The following is a 21,050-nucleotide window of genomic DNA, read 5'->3' on the forward strand; positions in this document are numbered from 1 at the left end:
GTGCTGCTTCAACATGTGGCTGTATGCTTGGCCACGTGTAGACACAGCAAGTAAACTCATTAACCTCGATGGTAAAAGGTTGTCTATAATCACGTTAAGAACACAATGCCTTATTTTTGTAATAATTGCATAGCTCGAATTTGACTCAGGCGTCCAACACCCATTGTTATCTACCCATTATCTGCCCATCACCCAGCATACACCCAGCATGTCCCATCACCCATCGTCCACCCATCATCTGTCCATCACCCAGTATCCACCCACCATCCGTCCATCATCCGCCATCTGTCCACCATCCGTCCATCACCCACCATGCGTCCATCATTACCCAGTACCATAATCCACCAAGATGGTGGGTAGTGGGTCCCATCATGCCCACCATTGGGCAAATTTTCAATAGGGTAAGCACGATACGTGGCGACAATTGTCGCAGTAAAATGAGAATATATGTATAGCGTTAAGGAAAATACGGAATTCAGGTAGAGTAGCCGCATCAAAACAAAATGCGACAAAGTTTCCAAGCAGGAACATCGCATGGCCTCGATGAGCAGGGAGAAAGAAAAATACAGTTAGTATTCCTAAAAGTACAACATCATCCTTCTGTGGCTCCGTTGTAGGCTTAATGTCTGTACTCCTTGTCTACATGTAATTTATTGTAATATATCGTACGAATGAAAATAAACTATAACAGAAGCTGAAGGTCTAGAGGCTGAGCCCAATTTGGGCAGGCTGCAGATCAAACGATCACCGTACATTATTCGGACGATTTGGGGGGGTAGTGCCATCCTACATGAGTCATCGGCAGTAACGCTCGTTTCGAGGTTGCTGGAACACGTGCATCTGAACATGAAAAGTGGCATATCTAGAAGAGGGCGGTGCCTGACGTCTGTAATAGTTTTCGATGAACGAGGGAGATGGAGTAGGCTGCGTTCACAGCATGTCCAGAGGAAAAATTGCCTGCGCTCAGCTGTCTAGGAGGACACCTGGAATTCCACACAAACAGAATAATTCAGTTTGCCGTCCATTTACATAACGCTACGATAGAGATGTCATGAACCAAATGGTGACACCGGGGCCAGTACCTTCCGAGGGATGTAAATATGTGCGCGTGTCGTGTGTGTGTTAGTGCGGTTCAAAAGCCCATGCGGAGCTTTCAAATATATAGCGCTTCGGTAAAAGGAAGCCAGAATCAAAGCAATACGCCAGTAAAATTACATTCCTCAACTCCATTTCCAACAAAAGGAAACCCGGCAAACGTGCAACCTTTCAGAGCTCTATTCTCTAACGAAACCACTATTGCATTTCTTTACAAAGTTACTCCTTTCATGAGATCGCTCATTTTTTTTTTTTAACACCGAAAGTATCTCGCCCTCGAACACTACGCAGACGGTGAACCCAACAGAGCGTAGAACATCTGGGTAGTGTCATATCTTCTAGCGCCGTATTGACCAGGAAGCGCCGACAGACCAAAGCAAGTCGGCGTATGCACGCCGTGCTGCCATCAAATTACGCTCCGAAAGCTGCTATACAAACACAGCAAGGAAAACGCTGCAATGAAAACTCGCGGCTGTCACCGCACGCTAGAGGGTAGTAAAGCGGACTTCCCTGTGCTTAGGGTTCCTGAAACCCGAGTCGTAAAAGTCTACACCACCCAGCGGGCTAATAAATTTTCCTGGATCTTCGAAAGACCCGTATGCCGTAGGAGATCTTGCAGGCTTACTGAAAATGCCTTGACTGGAATGTTTTATCTTTTTGCTGAACTGTAGTTGTGACAAGTTTGCTTCAGCGTCTGCACTGCTCAGGTGGATTATCTTTCGTGTTTTGGAGGTAGTAGTTTCTGGTCAGTGGTCTATATTTCTCGGTCCACGTTATCGAGATAAACAGCAGTAGAAACGCTCATGCCCCTGTCAGGGTAATATTGGTAGTATTTTATGCGTGTAAAAAAATGCTAAGGCCTGAAGGAAAATGCCTCTCCCTTTTAAAACCGAAACTTCTCAGAAACCGCGTAGTTTTGTTTAAAGGAAAGATTCACTCAAGAATTGGGTGAGATGCTTGTATCTGTTGGTTAAGCTGTTTTTCTCTACCTATTTTCACATTTTAATCTTTCGGGTGTGGGCTGTTAGTTGTGTTTGAACAGCCAAGTTGTTGAAAAATAAGCACGTCACTACTGGCACCAATGCTTGGAAAGAATAAAAGGGCAGAATCTTGTTAAATACGTTCAGGTGTGGCCAGATGTTGCCAGCCCGCTGTTGTCCCATGTAATCATATGGCAACGCAGCCTGGGAACTTTGGACCACGCCTGTACGTTGTTAATCTATCTTAAAATGCGCACATCCAAACTGCACTTCATCAGAGAGAAATAACTAGAGTTTTCGCAATATGTACCTATGCAAAAACAGAGAGAAACAATTCTTTGAGATTCTTTTTTTTGTTGTTTTTTCTGCGACGTGAACTATATTCACCTCATGTGCCATGACGATCACGTTCGCCTTCATCGCTACCAAAACTCGGGTGTTTGAGAAAGCACATTCACTATACAAGCATCTATCTATCTATCTATCTATCTATCTATCTATCTATCTATCTATCTATCTATCTATCTATCTATCTATCTATCTATCTATCTATCTATCTATCTATCTATCTATCTATCTATCTATCTATCTATCTATCTATCTATCTATCTATCTATCTATCTATCTGTCTGTCTGTCTGTCTGTCTGTCTGTCTGTCTGCGTGCGTGCGTGTGTGTGTGTGCGCGTGTGTGCGTGTGTGTGTGTGTGTGTGTGTGTGTGTGTGTGTGTGTGTGTGTGTGTGTGTGTGTGTGTGTGTGTGTGTCGCACACGAATGTATGGCGAGCGCGCCGACTGCACTTTAGTCTCGTAGAGCCCTTTTCAATTTTTTTTGTAGGACCAAAAGAAAAATGGCCTGATGCTTGAGCAGCTCTTTGAAGTTCTCATTGACATTCCAATGCCGTTCTTTCGCACTGCACATCGATGGTGTTGGTCACGTGTACCCGAAAGCGGGCGGTCATGGCGAAGACAGCTGAATGCGGGCACCTTCAAGCCGACATAATTCAGCCGCCGAAAAATTTCAAAGCACGGAAACGTGCTCCGGCATAAAGAACGCGACGGAAGGACGTGCGTATGATAGTGAAATGACACTACACGTTCCGAGATCTGCTTCGGCTACAATCGCAAATTTTAGTTTTCATGTGCGATCTCTCGAACACTACTGAAATTGCGATACTTATGATCGTATTTATTTATTTATTAATTTTTATTTACCCTTAATGCTCGACAGGAATGTCATATAGGGAGCAGGGGGCGAGTTGAAGAGGTATAACGCAAAAAAAGAAGAAAAAAAAAGAACAAAACTCCCGGCTGTTAAAATCTATGGAGGTGGGTGAGCATCGGTGCTGACGGGCTCACTCCAGTCTCTGCTGTCGTCGCCGTTCTTAGTCGATTCCACTGTTCCTTCCCTGTACTGAAGCATTTCCCTACGTGGAATTGCAGTGCCTCCGGGATCGGCCCACCATTCACCGATCGACAATGTCACTCAATGACGTCATCACGTGACGTCACTATGACGTCAGAAGTTTCGGCAATATCTGAAGGCATGATCATCTTATGCGATGTCAAAGCGATGCCATAATGACTTCATTGTTAACACTTGGCTCTTGGCATTGTTAGTGTTGACGTCGACGGCGCCAACGGCCTCTTTTCTCACTGACGAGACATCTAATGATGTCGCCTTATTAAATATAGCAGTTGAGTTGCTAGTCGAAGATAATTTGACGGCACCACCTTCGGTAGGATAGTGTTGGTAGATGAGGCAAAGGAAGCCACCTGTACAAAATTTTGCGATCATTGAGGCGAAAGCCTTAGATAGCCTCATAAAACACGAAAATTGACCGTCGGCGTCAGCGGCGGCGGCGTAAACACGAGCGATGCAAAAGATCATCATCACGCGATGACGGCATCATGACGCCACAGAGCATAAAAATTTGGGATGTCCTCATGACGTCGCATAAGTTGACGTCACATGATGAAGTAATCAGAGGTAGGTCTTCGTGTCTTCAGGAGTTTATTTTTCTTGAAATTCGGAGGGTGTTTTTCGGAGTTTATATTTTTGGGAGGAAATTCGGCGTTTACCGGAGTTTATTTTAAGTAACTCTCCGATTCTCCGAAATTCGGTGTTTAATATTGCATTATATGTTGTTGCATTATTAGCTTTATTTCCAATGAAAATGCGTTGCATTGTGCTGATAATCCTGTTTCTCCATCCTTTAATTTTTTTCTCATTTCCTGTTCATTTACCCTGGTAATAAGACTGCTGATGTGCACTGCTGTAAACTCGCCAAAAAATAACTTTCGGGTGCAGGAGCTAGTCAAGCTGCTTCTCAGCTTTTTCTCCAGCCTCTCTCGTCTTCTTTATGAAAAATAAAGGACATATTATTATTATTATTACTCTCATTACTTAGAAATCTTAGATGAAATGATATCTCAACACGAAAACATGCGAACACACTAAGTGTATTATGGATGTCTGGAAGATTTGAACGCACAAACACATATAGATACAAGCACAAATACTTGAATAAAAAACACCTGCGTTTGTTCATATTACAACCTTAAAGCTCCTTATAATAGACGCAAGCATTTTTACGTGGTTTCTGCCGCAGATGGAGGTGCGCTGCTTTCGATTGATGACGCTCAGCTTCGAAAATGTGCTTTGAACATTAAAAATACCCTTTTAAAATTGGAGTTTATCGGATAAGTTCGAATTGTCAAAAATTTTACCGGCTAGTGTTTATAAGATTTTTTCGGATTTATCCAAAAACACGGAGCCCTAATCATAGGACAGAAAGTTTGCAATGCCTTCAATCTCGGAGGCAGTGTAAAACCACGTTAGGGGCAGAAAACATTCGGAGGCGGCCGTGGGAGGATGCACATCGACGGAGAAGAAAAAGAAGATGAGTTGTAGAAAGCTTACAGTGCTTGCAATCTTTGAGGCAGTGCAAAAGCGCCCTAGGTGCAAGAAGATGGCTGATCCCTCTGTCATAGGAATCGGTATAACACGAAAGTGAAACGTGTCGTCACAGAAGTAGTTGATTGTTTATAGAGCATTCGTATATGAGAGCTTTGTATGTCTATTGTTGTTTGGCAGATATAGCACCGCTCGATGTGGACGCACCCACGTTGACGCCTACTGGCACATCTCCGTACCGACGACTAACGCCCATGATCATTATTCAACGCTTGCGGTAGCTGAAGTTCTTACCATATACGTGGACACCGCATATAGTGAATCCCGCGCAAAGATGGCATCAACAGGCACATAATAAACACTGATGCTCGATATGCACTCCTTCAAAGCGTCGTACACCGCGAAGAGAAACGCCACGCGCGTCGTGTCTTCCCTCTAGCCTGGCTGTTAATTCAAACAGGGTGGGCGGGGAATGCGGTGCGACAGCCAGGCGAGCGTCTATGAGCTATCTTCGATATGGATGGATGCTGTGAGCGAGGCTTGGGCTAAAGCCACCACCCGGCGGTGGGTTAAAGCGTTGACGAAATTACACTTCTATTGGAGACGCGCCGAATGGGACTGTCGAAGCAACGGCGTTTTTGAAAGACTAGTCTTTCTTGGGATACTTGAACGGAGATATTTTGCTCTGTCTGTCTGTCTGTCTGTCTGTCTGTCTGTCTGTCTGTCTGTCTGTCTGTCTGTCTGTCTGTCTGTCTGTCTGTCTGTCTGTCTGTCTGTCTGTCACACCATTCAGCCACCCGGCCGAAGTTTAAGCACATGCTGAACGCCCAGCCATCTTGAACTGGTAGCTGCGTTCATAGTTGTGAACATTGTCGATCAAAAAGCAAATATTACGCATATCTGAGGCGCAGCATCAATACCTAAGTATTAGGTGGTGTGTTCATTTAAAGTCCGTAGTGTTTCTTAGGCTTCGCTTAAAATGCGACGCAATGCACGAAAAAGCCCTCTGCCGAATTTATGGTGCTGCCACCTGGCAGTGGCCCTGTGAACAGCATCACGGGTGGCCGCAGATGAAACCAGGACTCATGATGTACGGGTGGCAGAAGACTATCCTCTTTCGATGACATTTGCAGCGAAGCACGCAGATACGCGGCCAATTTTAAAGACGATAGTCTTTCTTGGGATACTTAAACGGAGAAATTTTGGTCTGTCTGTCTTTCTGTTTGTCGGCACGTCACTCGATTCAGCCACTCGGCCAAAGTTGAACCACTTGCCCAAGGGCCAGCCATCTTGAACTGGTACGGCTGTTCATACTTGTGAACGTTGTCGATCAAAAAGTAAATATCACGCATATCTGAGGCGCAACATCACTAGGTAAGTATTAGGTGGTCTGTACTTTTAATAGAAAATGCATACATACGTAATTCTAAAGACCCTAGTTTCTTAAGCTGCGCTGAAAATGCGACTGCACTGAAACTTGCCTTCGTCCGTGCCCTCTGCACGAGCTCATTGTTGAGTTTCGGTTTCGGTTCTGTATTGCACTGTACGAATGCCATGAGGCGCCGCTCTGGCATTCCTGTTTTACCCAGGTGACGCGTAAATAAAAAGAGTGTGTGGAGAGTACTCGTTGAGTGCGGACGTTTCTTCTGCTTCAGCGCTTCGCGCCAAACCGCGTGTTCGGGCTGGCTGGCGTCCCACCGGTCGCATTGGTCACCGCCGGTATTCGCCTGCTGTTGCGCCGGGACTACCAGCCCGCAACACAGGACTCATGTTTCCCGACGTATTGCCAGATGGCGTCCATATCTCACGCAGCGCCTCTTCTATCGTCTTTAGACGACATTTGCAGCGAAGCACGCAGATACGCGGCCATTTTTTTATCAAGCAACCGTGGCACTGGCATCGAAAAAAAAAATGCAGGGCGCGTTGCACAAATGAAAGCCAGGCGCGCCGCGGTTCCAGGGGAGAAGCTCACATCTCTTCTTATGTTGTAACCCAGTATACAGTAAGTGCTCGCGCAATACAAACGCCTGAATTGAGAAACACTGCTCTTTGTGACGAGCAAGATATCTCTTTGATAACCGCAAGCTGTTCGCAAATCATGTGAGCTATAGCTTTAGAAAAGTTGCGAAAGAAGCTTGTACTATGCCTGCGGCTGGAACAAATGAAGTGTCAATCGGAGCACCACGTGAACTCGGCTCCAACAATAGTGTACCCTTCACAATTCTCCATCCACGATTGAGGGTCAGCTTACTGCACTCCCACGTACTACACTAATGGTACATTCGACTGGTAGCTTTCGAGTGCTCCGCAGGCGGTAAAAAAGTCTGTAAAATAGCAACTAACCATTGCTACTAGCATTATCGGGTCAAAACATGATCAGGAAGGAGAAACATGACTTGCACGCCTGTTTGTTCTCGTTGAAGAGGTGTTGAATTCAACAGTTTCAAACACAGCCAGAGCGCTCTCAAACGACCAGTCGAATGTACCATAAATTTAACAGCTGTTTAACTTGGGGTTCAGCTACAAACCATTCGTAGGAACTCGCCTAACTCTGACGTCACAGCGCGTCGCCTATCAACCACCTCGCACGTCAGCGCCTACAGCGCGTTGGAGGAAGGAAAGGAGGAGAATAAATGAATGAAACGAAATAAAATTTCTTGGCGAGGCGGGATTTCGCACCCCGCTTCCCACATGCCGAAGGCGAGCCTCGTTACCACTCGGCTATCCAGGCACGCCAGAAAAGCAAGGATTTATAGGAACCATATGATTGCTTTGCTATATAGCGGGCGAGAGAACGAGCGCAAAATAAAGAAAAAAGAAACACGGAGAAAGAAATAGAGAGAGACAGGAAGAAAGAGATATAAAGAAACAGAAATTGATTAGAAATAAAGCATAGCGTAGCCACGTATAGTATAGTATATCAAGGGATAAGAAAGGGAAGTAAGGGTCAGGAGGAGGGAATGGGGAAGGCGAACTCCACCTCCTCTGTTGTTTCCTCAGCCTTCGCACGACTAGTGCGGAGGTGCTCCAATTTTTCTTCCGAGCCTGGTGGCACACATGTCACCATCCCGTTATAAAGGGGACGCTCATAGCATCCATCCATTCATCCATCCATCGAAGAGCACTGTGAAAGGAAAGTGTGAAAGAGAAAAAGACGTGTTCATGTAGGCTTCGCTATGTGTTAAAATTCCATCTGTTCATGAGTGTTTCGTGGAAATTGTTGTCGAAGTGCGTGATGTGTATAAGACGACTGACTGTGATGAAGATGTGATATGTTTGTTTGATGCATAAACGCACATGAAACGGACATGATCTGTGATTGTTGGACTATCTGGACCTGTAGTCAAGAAGGCAATAAAGAAGAAAAAAGAAGCTTGGAGGTAGCTCAGTCGGCTGAACGCCCGCCAGCCATCGTCGCAGACCGAGAGGTCATAGGTTCGACTCCTGTCAAAAGTTTCTTTTTTCTTTGCCATCCGATGGCGTTCATTTTGCTGACGTATTTCCGTGACGGATATACGTCATGAGAGTCTTGGTGGACCCCGGCATAAAACACCTTCGTGTTAAAAACTTTCGGAGGGGGCCGGGGGCATCAATACATTGACTGAAAAGAAAAAAAAAAGAAAAAAAATATGGCTTTCTTCTTCGAGTCGTCTGAGGCGGTTGCATAAGAGACCCCGTGAATTTTTCTTTCGTTTCCCCCTAATGCGTCGCCTATAAACCACCGGGAGCCCCGTCCGGCATCGCACAACTTTTGTCGGGAAACAATGCGGCATCGAAGTGACGGCCATCTGATCCCCACTTCGCTGGATTGCTTTTTCTTCGGCGCCGGCCAAGAGGCGCAATCTCTTATCGCCGAAACGCGAGGAACCTTGCTCTCGCGTCCGGGTCGTTCCTCGAATGCCTTCCGATCGTTTCGACGTTCCCGGAATACTCGGAAGAAGATTTCGCCCGGGTTTCGCTCGTTGATGGTTCTTTGTTCTTTTCTCTACGGAAGAATTTGTCGCGACCCGCCACCTCGGTGCTTCGATCGAAAGTGCTGGTCTTTGGACCAATGAAATAACTTGTGGAAACTCCGCATCGACCGATGTAATGTTTTTGATTCGTGCTGGGGAAAGATCCCGAAAACAGGACGTAAGAATACAGGGGACGAACCAAAAAATCTTTCTGCAACTTAGGATGTTTGTCTTAACCGCTGTGAGCATGACGCGAAACCCAACCACAGTACTTTTTGGTATGCTGTAGGGCTGTTTGATTTGTGAATATTTTTGTCAACTGATTTCTATGTAAAATTGACTTAGTTAGGAATCCTAATTTCTCATTTCCCCTTTTTTTTATTGTCTACTTTTGATTGTAGTCTTTATACGCAAAACGAAGGGGAAAATGTAGTTTCGTTGTATTTATTAAGAAAGCGCGCTTCGGCTTTGTGAAGTGGCGGAGCAGTTGCGAGTAAAACTTTGCATAAAAATTACTAATATTCCCTCCTTACGCGCTTACAGTAAAATCTGAAGCTGATAAGCAAAGCAATTTTGATTAGATTAAGGCCTAAGAAAGACCAAGAGCATCTAAAAGATGCTAATCAGGGGCGTAGCCAGAAATTTTCCAGGGGGGCGGGGGCTGGGAGGGGTTCAGTCACTCTTTACGTATGTACAAGCGTTTGTTTATATGTGTGTGCGCGCGTCTATAAACATGCAAAAAATTTAAAAAATTCGGGGATGGGTTTTGACACCCCCTCTCCCTGGCAACGCCAGTGATGCTAAAGATATTCTCGCAAGCTGGTTTTCGGATTAAGCCAAATATAAGTCGCCTTAATGTTTCGTGTCTCAATCTATCAAGTCTCACACTGCGGCTTGCTGTCTTGTAAGAAGCCGGATCCCCGATTGTAAGACTTAATGCTTTACCAAGCATGATGGAAGCTTTCGCCTTCAAGTGCTACAGAGAGTGTAACATGGTGCAGTTATTCTTTTTTTTTCTTTGAGAAAAAAGGGGAACGATTCAAAGTACCTCGTACTCTACTGTGAGAAGTTGTATATGACATACGTATGAATCATGGTTAACTAAAACATCACAACTCTCTAAGGAGCTGACTTTCACCAAGGAGACTCAAGTTTGTGTCACCGGTTTCTGACGTAAACACTTGTCCCTTCATGTTTCATCTCAGATTCTCACATCATTATACTGCCAAAAGAAATATTTTAGTCAGAAAAGGCAAACTTCTATTTATCCCAGTAGGTTTGGAACTTACGTTAGCAGACAAAGTATTGGCGCTTCCAACGTAGACGAGCAGGTCTAGCCTCGCAATGGCAGTAACATAGGGGCTTGTCGTCAATCGTAAATTTTGATAACAACGCGAACAACGACAAATAAGATGTAATGGTAGCACGTGTGTGTGCTTTCACTATACTCCGTTTCACACATCAGGTGCAACGCGGTGAAAGCTACGCAGGGAGTTCGGTCAGCAAAATGTATAACTCCGCGCTTCTCCAGGTCGGTTTTCGTCGTTGTAAGCTACGGCGCCTCAATACCAGCGTTCCTTAAAGAACGGAGGAACGCTTCCATCGAGGCGCCCTACTGTAAGCGCTCGCACAAGCCCCCGCGCGACGCGTCGCGATGGCGTGCAAATTCAACAGAAACAAAAAACCGAAAAGAATAAGACGCTGAGCGATCCAGCCTTATTATCACAGTCGTATAAAGGGGTTTGTTTACTTGTAAGATACAAAATATCGTCATTTATTGTTCAGCCTAAAAATGAAACGAAAAGATCTGTTCTGGGCGGTAAAAATGATCAACTATTTCTTAATACCAACGCATCTGCGCCAAGAAGTCTGGCTACACTTCACAGCGTTGCACCTGATGTGTGAAACGGAGTAGATATCTTTACGAGCCGTTCAAGGAATACCAAACATGGTTGAGCGCAGGGGCGTAGCCAGAAATATTTTTCGGAGGGGGGGGGGGGGTTTCAACCATACTTTATGTATGTTCGTGCGTGCGTTTGTATGTCTGCGTGTATATACGCGCAAGCAAACTTGAAAAATTTCGGGAGGGGGGGGTTCGAACCCCCCCCCCCAACCACCCCCTTGGCTACGCCCCTGGTTCAGCGTATGTGTGTATTTGTGTGCGTATGTGTTTCATCTCTTCGGGTATGTATTCTTGTTCATGCTTACATGTTACTTGCGACTTGATTAGTTTTAACACTAGAAAACCGGCACAAAATAAACAAAGCGAGACGAGACTAGCAAGATTGTTTGAGGAGAGTATTTTATTCTAGGCAAGGCTACACAACGATACTAGTTCGCTTATGCTGAATTATGGTTTTCGCATGGCCGCAATTTTTGCACCATGATATCGGCTAATTACGCTTGTTCGTGATCAAATATCCGTACCTCTTTTCCGATAGAGGGGCCTTAACAAATGTTTACACCCGTTAAGCAGGACAAGACTGCGACATCAGCTTGTGGCAGTGTCTCTCGAAGGCACAGAGTTAGCTTATAAGTACAGCAGCACTTATTTCTTCAGCGTGAGTAAAGGCTAAGACTCCAACTCAGCCCACGAAATGCTGTACATTTTGAACTTGGGCGAACTGCGCGAAGACGGGACAAAAAAGTAACCACACTTTCTTGTGCCGTCATTGTGCAGTTTATCCAGGTTGAATATGTACTAAAAAGCCCAGCCTAGCGCCCTACCGCAGTACATTTCGCTCGTGAGCAACCGCAATCGCTATCGTGTATACGCGTAGCATTCAAAATTACACTATCTCCCACTCAAGGGAACCACGATGGGATGCGAAGCAGCATTGGGGGCGCACGCCAAGTTTCCGCTACGTTCACTGGGCGTTTCCGTTAGTGTGTGAGATTTGTATTTAGTGTTTATGTTATCAGTACGTTGTGTTTGTGCGTTGTTTTCCGCTAGCGCATTTCGACGCTGACGCTTGGCTTCGACGTCGGCGTTCCGGACCTCCGGATTTGCAGCTCGAAGTTGCCGTTTCGCTTGCGTTTCCCTGGCTCGAAGTTCGCGATCACCTTGCCTGCACAGCCGTTTCCGTTCGGCATCGCGAGCCCTGTGCTGCTGCTCCGCGGCGATCTCGATCTCGGCAGAGGTCGGAGTGTTGCTGCAACTGGCGCCGACGTTGACGTTACAACTCGTCTGAACGGGAGGGAAGAGAGAATGACGGAAGCCGACCGAGCGCGCTCGCTCATATACACATGAAATGGGGGAGGGAGAGGAGAGAGTGGGTTACAGGCTGTATTTGGCTGCGGCGCGGCTGCATCACGTGGGAGGAGAGGCTGCGCCGCGGCTGCAGCGCGGGGAAGGAGAGTAGAGAAGGCGACCGAACACCTGCGTAAAGGAGGAGAGTGGGAGAGAGAGTAGGCGCATGCGCAGTGGAGCGCGGACGCCACCACCGCCACCGGACACAGCCCCGAGCAAAAGCTGCTTCGCATCTAATAAGATCTTCCAACAAATCTGTAGCGCAAACTCTGGAAGGTATCAACGAAGGCATCTCGGTACGGGACGAAGTGCAAGGGTTGACGACAAACACGGGCCTGTGTTCGCAAAACCGTGCTCCTTTAGTTTTAATTTTTTTTTCGCCGCCTTCTTTGCTTCCGTTTCGCGCAAACAATTGGTGTACATGAGAGCCACTGTAGTGAACTAATATAGGTGAGACGCTGCTCTCAATTTTCCCACTTGCCGAGGAGCTCCCAAGGCCAGATGTTCGACGTTCCTATCTTTCTGTGTTCTCACTTTTCGTTTCTTGATCTCAGGAGTAAAAACAGAGCCGCTCCTGCCATCCACACGCTCTGTTATTTTATTGTTCATACTTCAACACCTCCGGTTGTAGACGAGGCGCGTCGTACACAAACAGTGCTCGATGGAGTGAAACCCGACGAAAAATGTTGTTGACAGAAAGAGCTCCCGAATGGAACCGGATGGAAGTGAAAACTCAGAGAGAACGGATATAAGCAGTTCCTCCATCGCGCCTCCTTGCGGAAGTAGCGCAACGCAAACAACGTTTTTACCACCCTCTCACACCTTTGCCTTCGTTCTGCAGGCTCCAACGTTAATGTCTACTATTACATACGGTCGCCCTCACGTATGTGCACGTCGTGTTGACGGCGCAGAAGCCCGCTCTGCACCGGAAAGCCAGAAGCCTTTATGGGACTCTGCATGTATACGGGCAGCGGATGAACGGCGTTGTTAAAGCCCTCTCTCTTTTTTATTCATGTTATCTTTGCCGAGGGAACATCGTTGAAACAACGCAGACATTGCATTCCCGGGTCGCTGCCGCGCATTCCGGAAAGTAACCTCAACAGCCATAAAGCAGCAAGTACGGCACGCAATGGGAGGTCGATACGAGTACGCCGGCGAGGAATGAACGCCGCGAGTGGAAGGAAATGAAGGCGAAAAGAAACGAAAAGAACCCAGAAACGAGACGTCCGTATGTAGACATAAAGGAAAACAAACAAACATCGGGGGAGGAACAAACGGCTTTCGCTCCACATTTGTAATCGGAAGTGAAACACCAAGAAATCGGAAGGGAGGCGTGTGTGTGTGCGGGGGAATGGGAATGGTGTTTAGATGGAACAACCGGATCCACGTGTCAGAATAAAAACATCAGAAAGATAAAAGGGAAAAAAAATTCGGCAGATGCCACGTACCGTGGGAATCGATGTTATGCGAAGCATGCGCGGGATGGTGACTGTGGCGTAATTTTTCGCAATGAGCAGAACGTTACGGAATGACGCTAGAGAAATGTGGAAGTAGTATGCGCACACTCATATGTTGAGGAGTCGCATATGTATTATATAACCAGTTTACAGTTGCGTAACGATGCCAACAGCAACATGGGTGTTACCAACACCAGATGCGGTAAGCTGATATGTAGTGCTTATATTCTTGAGTACTGGATAGCGCGAATCCGAACCGGACAAAGAAGGAACGCAGATGCACAGGGAAGGCGTTACTCGCAACTAAGCTTCATTCAGGAAAGTAGATATATGGTACGCAGCCGAGTGGCACGCGCAGGCGCACTGCACGTACGTTACAGTCACAGCTGAAGTTGTTACAGTTGTGTTACAGTTGTTATGCTTACACTTGTCTGTTATGACGGAGAACGCACGCACGTTTCACGAACCTGTGTGTATCTGTAGAAGGGGTTCTTCTGTCTTCAGCTCCGTCACTTTCCGTGCGTCCGCCACGGTGGTGTAGCGGTTACGCTGCTCGGCTGTTGACCCGAAGGTCGCGGGTTCGATCCCGGCCGCGGCGGTCGCATTTAGATGAAGGCGAAATGCTAGAGGACCGTGCACTGCGCGATCAAGGTTCACGTTAAAGAATACCAGATGGTCAAAACTTCGGAGCCCTTCGCTATGGCACCTCTCATAATCATATCGTGGTTTTGGGGCATAAAACCACAACACTTAATATTATTATCACTTTCCTTGCTTGTCACCGTGTGTGTTCATGGTTACTGTGTTGGTTGAGACTCTGTATCACCTGTGGAACATACTCGCATAACATGAACATATGCGGGTATGTGCCATACTTGACTGAGAGAAAGGGTTTCATGACGTACGCGACAGGTATTTTGTGTTATTCATGTCATGACCAGTGAATCGTGTTAGCCATACAGTGATCTCCTGCCATGCCAATTTTGGTATACTACAAGTTATGGACACGACCAGGAGAGCGCCCAGACGTAGGCGGCTAGATAGATAGATAGATAGATAGATAGATACGTAGATAGAAACGGCCAAAGTGCCTGAGGTTCGCTAAGAAATGCTTCGCATTTAATAATATTCGTGCGAGTCCTTCGCCATGGAGGGAAACATAAAGGCAGGACACATGTTCGAAAGAAACAAAGAAAGAAAGAAAGAAAGAAAGAAAGAAAGAAAGAAAGACGCAAATGGTTGTGGAAAACGGTGCAGCCGGTGAGCTTCCCTTACCCGCTCTGCAAATAGCAGACTGCGTGCACTCCTGTCGAGCCTTTCTGTCTCGGCTAGAAACACGACGAAGAAGAAGAAAGAGTTAGAACTTTCGAGCGTGCGTTCTCCGTGCCCTTTCCCCTCACGACGCTCCGTACATTCTCTCTCCATGTCTCTTTCGGCGGGCTCGCTTTGAGAGCTTCAGCAGATGTTAGAGAGAGGGGGAAGGGGAGGAGGGAGATGGATGTCTGGAAATAACCCCTCCGCAACCCACCTCCGTGCTCGCACAGTGCGCTCGGTGTGCGACGGTGTGCGTTTCAAGAGATGACGGTGGCCCGACCGAGAGTCGCGGGATGTTGGAGCGCCCACGGCTTCTTCGACGATCGTTCGAGCAGAAAATCAAGGCGACGAAACACCCCCGTTCGCACTTCGCAGGGCAGGTGTCCTTTAAACGGATAAATAAACAACCGTTTCTGGCCACCCTTAGCCTCCTCAGACATGAGAGCAAAGTCGTGCGTTAGACCTACTCGAGCGGGTGGCGCCTTTCACAAGGAAGCGCCCAAGGATTCTTAAGGAAACGAAAAATCGCTAGATGTTATTCACAGAGGGTGCTACGATACTTGTCCTCCAACACGGACATCGGGACTATCGTCTATGAAAACTCAGTCTTCCGTGACAACCTGAGAACCAACGTCCTTGTAGAAGGACAAGATATGTGAAGAGGTTCACTGGTCGTTTTTTTTTTTTTTTTCAGAGCACGGTAGTTTTTGCAAGTGGACGCTAAGCGGACGCTTACTTTATTGGTCAAATTTAAAATCGTTTCTAAACTTTAAGAACTTCATAGACTACAGCAATAAATAATATGCCAATACGTTCTTCACGGGACTTACTTAACAATAAGAAATAAAAATGCACAGACATTTCGGCACCTGTGCGTGTGGCATCGTCAGTGCAACGGGAAGTTCGGCGAGTCAGTTTTATCTCGTGATGTTAAAAGGCGCGAAAGAAGACAACGCGGAAGTGCATCCTCCTGTAGTATCTATTCTGTGTTATCTTTCTCGCGTCTTTTTACGTGATGACATCGTCAGTGCCCACAAGGCGCTAATTAAGAGAACAAATCTTATTTATGTATGATACTGCCGCAAACATCCTGCAGGAGGCCATACTAAGAATTTCTTGCAGCTTGATTACGATACATAAGCTTGACTTCCACATATTAATGCGATCACATGTTTGTTTCGGTGCTAACGCTGTAACGTTATCGAAATATGTCACGTATCCTTTAGTCATGCAGTCAACCACTATAATTTCACCTTTGCAAGTGTGGCATGATCTGATTTCGCAGCGTCCCTTATGCGTTTCTTGATGTGAGCATGACGTCACCGCCCCTCCTCGCCCAATGTATGTCGTTGTTTTCTGTGCACCTATATATATATATATATATATATATATATATATATTTGTCCTTATTCGTTGTGAACTTGGTAAGCGTCATTTGATCTTCTTCTGAAGGCGTTTTCTTCCTTAGCCTTCTCCGTGCACTTTGGGTGACGACGCATGATGCATTCCAGGTCGACGATAACTTCTTACGCAATTGCTCTCGTCTAACGTAGAGTCTCTTAACTAGATACCACATTCACTTGCTCACAACCAGCACTGTACAATTTTGGCTCGGCTAAGTGACAACTATAGCATTGACTAATGTTGGGTAGGACTGTTATAACATAATACACTCGCCGTCCATACCGATCGATCCCCATGGCCTGTCTCGTGCAGGACCAGCGCGGTTTTACTTTCGCCCAGCCAGCCGACCAACCTATAAGCTTCTAGCGATGACTTAACGATGAAGAGTGCACCGCGCTGTCGGCCACGTACGACGTGCCGCAGAGGCGTGCAGGGCAGCCTCGATAAGCGCCTGAGTCTGCATACGTGAGCGCGCCAGGGTGTCGCAATTGTCCATGTGCAACTCACGTCAGATCTCAATCACGCATCATGTAGTAGCTGTTTATTTTTTGAGACCCTTCTGTGGCGTTTCAAGTTTGTGTTCAAGGCCAGCTACGCAAAATGCGCCTCAAGAGACAAAAGAATGAAGATCGCTATCTGTTATCAATAGCAGTGTGTTGGAACGGCACGAAAAAAAAAAGATATTTTTGACCGGAACGAAAACGTAACCGAAACTTTATTTATTATTTCGTTCCGGAGTGAAACCGAAATGTTTTTCATCGTTTCTCGGTTCACGAGAAAACGTGGCAATACGGAACAACTGAGGTCATGCAACATGAGCAAATATGCATATCTAAAGGTGCAGTATTAGCGCGTGCCTCAGGCAGTAATTCCAAAGCAAATATATGTTAAAATTGTGCGAAAAACGAAAGCAGTGGGAACTAGAGATGCTTATGTTAACGCAAGTGGAGTGTTGCGTGCCTGTCACGCATGTGCAGCACTCTAAGAAAAAAAAGAGTATGCGTGACTCTTTTCGGAGAGTTCTGACTTGCCACGTATAGGACTCTCTTTAAATAGTCACGGTGACTCTCTTGGTGGGTCAGGGTCGGCTCGCTCTAGGAGAGTCCCCTGACCCTCTAGGAAGAGTGGAAAGACTCTCATCCGAAGGATCACGTTACCACTTATAGGGAGTCAGACGACTATTGCCGGTAACGCTCCTAGGGGAGTCAAGGGACCCACACCGAAGCATCAAGCGACTCCACAAGTATTTTAAGCTACTCATTTGATCCTTGCTCTACTTTTGCGCGACTACTGTTGAAAATAGTGGAGTATTCATTTTAAGCAAGTCGAATAATACTTGCCGTTCTGCCCAGCGACTGTAAAAAAAGAGTAGTTCAGTTTTAGCATTATTTTAATATAACTCGTCAAAACAACACACATTTTCCAACAAAGTTATATAGAAAGCGCGAAAAGATGGTCTGTGATTTCCAATTAAGAAGTTTGGGTATTCCTCATTTACATGCTTCTATGAGTATAGCCAACTAAAATGTGTGACTGTGATGTGCACAGTGTCATATGGTGCTAAATGAACAGCAGAAATCGCCATCATGTTTCCATATTTATTCCTTGTGATTAAGAGTAAATAAAAAAGTGGTGACGGCTTGAGGCATCGGACTTGTGGCTTGCTAGGTTGTCGCTCCTGTCCAGCGTGAGCACCATGAAAAAGGGTATCTGAAAAGCAGAACGTGATATTATGATGAGAAAATGAAATTCCAGTAAAAGTTTGCAAAACCTACACAATAAGTGGTTCACACAGACATAATAAAGGCTAACAACAAAACAACAAAGCACATCCTCCGGCAGCCAGGGGCATGCCGTGAGCGGTTATTGACCGCACGTTTTACAAACGTAACCCATCCTTAAATACTCAGATAAACAGATGCGAGTACTAGGGCCCGAACGACACCCAGCGCGTGCGTACGCCGTCTACGTCGAGATCAGACACGTCATATGCTAGAATTAGCGCACATAACTCCCACAATCACGTACACTCACTCGATTCTGTTATAGCGCCCAACGTCATCGCAGTGTATGCAAACCACGAAAACAGCAAACAGAAACGAGGGATCTTTGTGCACGCCGGCGGCCGCAACAACGCGCGCCGTCGAAAGTCTAGAGCTTTTTTCACTTTACCGGCGAGGCGTGTCTACCGCGTACATTCCGGAAGCCACCGTACTATATCTGCACCTCAAACTACCGTCTTTAAGCCAACAAAAACCAATACATATAGTGCGTCTGAGCGTTCTGTACACAGGCTTTTTTAAATGCGAAGCATTTCTTAGCGAACTTCTGCGACTTTGAGCGTATCTATCTATCTATCTATCTATCTATCTATCTATCTATCTATCTAGCCGCCTACGCCTTTGTGCTCTCCTGGCCGTTTCGTTATTCGGATGTATACCAAAATTGGTGTGTCATAACATGGCCTTATTACGAACATAAATGACAGGTCATATCATGAAAATCATGACACGCATGTCATGAACAGCATGATTTACATTGCACGACCTTAGGCTCTTGCGGTCGTTCCGTTAATTTCATATACACCAAAATTCGTACGGCGTGACAAGAATTCATGACGAACATAATGACAGGTCCTAACATGCAAATCATGACGCGCATGTCATGTGCAGCATGATTTACATGACATGGTCTCTGGGCGCTCGCGGCCGTTTAAATGAAGGGATATATACGAAAACTGGTATGACGAGACATTTCCGTATGACGAACATAACTGACACGTGGTAACATGAAAATCATGACATGCATGTCATGTATGACATGATTTTCATGCCACGCTCATGGCGCACTCGCGGTCGTTTCGCTACATTGATATACACCAAAATTGGTATTGTGCTATGTGACTGTATGAAGAACATGAATAACAGGTGGTAGCCTGAAAACCATGACATCCATGACATGTATGTCATGATTTACATGCCACGCTCATGGTGCATTTGCGGCCTTTTCGCTTGCATGATATACACCAAAATTGGTATTGCACGCCACGACCGTGTGACGAACGTAAGTGAGAGGTGGTAACATGAAAATCATGACATGCAAGTCATGTACAACCTGATTTTACATGCCACGCTCATGGTGCGCTAGCGGCCGTTTCAGTAGATTGATATACACAAAATTGGTATTGCGTGAAGTGACTGTATGAAGAACATGAATAACAGTTGGTAAGATGAAACCATGACATGCATGTCATGTATGTCATGATTTACATGCCACGCTCATGATGCATTCGCGGCCGCTTCGCTAGCTTGATGTACACCAAAATTGGTATTGCGCACAGCGACTGTATGGCGAACGTAAATGAGACGTGGTAACATGAAACTCATGACATGCATGACATGTACGACATGATTGACATGTCATGCTCATGGCGCACTCGTGGCCGTTTCGCTTGCTTGATATCCATTAAAATTGGTATTGCGCTATGGGACTGTATGAAGAACATGAATAACAGGTGGTAGCATGAAAACCATGACATCCATGATGTCATGATTTACATGCCACGCTCATGGTGCATTTGTGGCCGTTTCGCTTGCATAATATACACCAAAATTGGTATTGCGCGACACGACCATATGACGAACGTAAGTGAGAGGTGGTAACATGAAAATCATCACATGCAAGTCATGTACAACCTGATTTACATGCCACGCTCATGGTGCGCTAGCGGCCCTTTCAGTAGATTGATATACACCAAAATTGGTATTGCGCGAAGTGACTGTATGAAGAACATGAATAACAGTTGGTAAGATGAAAACCATGACATGCACGTCATGTATGTAATGATTTACATGCCATGCTCATGAGGAATTCGCGGCCGCTTCGCTAGCTTGATGTACACCAAAATTGGTATTGCGCGCAGCGATTGTATGACGAACGTAAATGAGACGTGGTAACATGAAAATCATGAAATGTATGACATGATTTACATGTCATGCTCATGGCGCATTCGTGGCTGTTTCGCTTGCATGATATACACCAAACTAGGTATTGCGCGACGCGACTGCATGCCGAACGTAAATGAGAGGTGGTAACATGGAAATCATGACATGCAGGTCATGTACGACATGATTTGCAAGCCGCACTCATGATACATTCGCGGCCGTTTTCCTAGCTTGATATACACCAAAATTGGTATTGCGCGACGCGACTGCATGACGAACATGAATAAACGGTGGGTAACATGAAAACCGTGACTTGATGTCATGTATGTCATGATTTACATGCCGCGCTCATGGTGCATTCGCGGCCGTTTCGCTGGCTTAATATACACGAACATTGGTATTGCGCGAAGCGACTGTATGACGAACGTAAATGAAAGGTGTTAACATGAAAATCATGCCATGCATGCCATGTATGGCATGATTTACATGCTATATTCGAGGTGCACTTGCGGCCATTTCGCTCGTTTGATATACACCAAAACTGGTATTGCGCGATGTGACTGTATGACGAACATAAATGAGAGGTCTTAACATGCGAATTATGGTATGCATGTCTTGTACGGTATGATTTACATGCCACTGTCATAGTGTGCTTCCGGCCGTTTTGTTAACTGGATATATACCAAAATTGGTATGGCATGACACGAGTGCGTGATGAACATAAACGACAGGTCATGCA

General features: G+C 45.9%; 1 protein-coding gene across 1 annotated transcript in view; it reads left to right on the forward strand.

Moving 5' to 3' along the window:
* Positions 1 to 21,050, forward strand: part of LOC125759454 (ryanodine receptor-like) — a 281,891-nt gene that overhangs the window by 102,946 nt on the left and 157,895 nt on the right. The gene's annotated exons all lie outside the window — the stretch shown is intronic.

The sequence above is a fragment of the Rhipicephalus sanguineus genome, chromosome 8 (assembly GCF_013339695.2).
Source record: "Rhipicephalus sanguineus isolate Rsan-2018 chromosome 8, BIME_Rsan_1.4, whole genome shotgun sequence".
Classification (NCBI taxonomy): domain Eukaryota; kingdom Metazoa; phylum Arthropoda; class Arachnida; order Ixodida; family Ixodidae; genus Rhipicephalus; species Rhipicephalus sanguineus.